Source organism: Aplysia californica, unplaced genomic scaffold, assembly GCF_000002075.1.
Source record: "Aplysia californica isolate F4 #8 unplaced genomic scaffold, AplCal3.0 scaffold00090, whole genome shotgun sequence".
Taxonomy (NCBI): domain Eukaryota; kingdom Metazoa; phylum Mollusca; class Gastropoda; order Aplysiida; family Aplysiidae; genus Aplysia; species Aplysia californica.
In genome coordinates this window covers 247,447-248,720 of record NW_004797360.1, presented here as the reverse complement: position 1 = coordinate 248,720, position 1,274 = coordinate 247,447, and the positions used below count along the sequence as shown (strand labels likewise).

The 1,274-nt window shown below is 42.9% G+C and overlaps 1 protein-coding gene across 1 annotated transcript in view; it reads right to left on the bottom strand.

The window, feature by feature from the left end:
- Positions 1-1,274, bottom strand: part of LOC101861569 (trichohyalin) — a gene marked incomplete in the record, with an annotated part of 55,040 nt that overhangs the window by 52,948 nt on the left and 818 nt on the right.

The window sequence follows — 1,274 nt, the reverse complement described above, 5'->3', positions numbered from 1 at the left end:
AAATTGTGATTCGTCCAACTCCAAAGCGGAGGAAAAACGATCGTTCATCGAAAAGACATCCGCAATCTTCATTTAGATCTAGGCTAGCCGCGAAACTAGATCAAAGATTTAAGTCTGTCTGCCTAGATCTAGATCCAGACCATAGATCTAGAAGAACCTAGGTCTACCCTGAGCCAAGAGGGCGCTGAAACTTTCCGAAATCACAAAAGAGTTCCCTTACCGGGTCTGTATACTTTGTGACTTTGTTCCCGGTTACCGGGTCTGTATACTCTCCCTACTCCCTTTTTAAAATGTAAAATAATAATAGTTCAGCCTGCTCCTAAAAGTGTTCCATCCCAGATGAAGGAGCGCTCTTAAAGAATTAAAGTTGGGATGGAAAATTACGATGCAGACTTTTGAAACAGATATATGATCCTCTTAACTAGGTCTTTGCTAAATCTTTAATGAACAACAAATAGAATAATAATAATAATGTAAAACATTTTTCACCTCTGAAGAATAATTATATATGTCTCACTATCAACGCAACTGCAGCGGATGTGGGACCAGCCGACACACTTTTAACGATGGCAGGCCTCTCTGCCTGCACATAATAAATTATGGTTCAAGGAACAGAGAGCGAGTACGAACGTAACAAGACATGAGTACGAGACTATTAAAATTTATGCTTTTGCATGAGGGTAGAAGGGTGGTAAATTATTCAGAACTAATGAGCGAGGGCATTAAATTGTGTTAACTAGATCTAGATCTAGTTTAATAATTTTATGAAGCAATCCTAGCCCTTTTCTTCACTTTCATTTTTTTTCTCATATTCTCTCTTTTTCTTTTTTCTTGCCTCTTCTGTCCCCTTCTTCTTGAACATTTGGTGTTTGGAGCCAAAAAAAGAGCCAGAGAGCCAGACATGATCCAAAAGAGCCAAATTTCTGGGATTTGGCTCCAATCTGACCACCGTAACTGACTACTGGCACTGGGACGCGAACACGATCCTGTGGAGCATCAGCCCCTGTAACCTCAGTCTCAGCCCTGATCCCTCTTGGGTCATTTCCCGTAAAACAAGGGAGGGGGTTGAGATGTAGAAATTAGGGGAGGACTTCCGTAATGAGCGACCACTATGAGACAGAGCAGAATTGAGGGCTTGGGGTAGGGGTAGGGGTAGGGGTAGGGGTAAGGGTAGAGTTAGGGGTAGGGGTAGGGGTATGGGTAGGGGTAGGGGTAGGGGTAGGGGTAAGGGTAGGGTTAGGGTTAGGTCTAGATCTAGGCCTCTTCTTTATTAC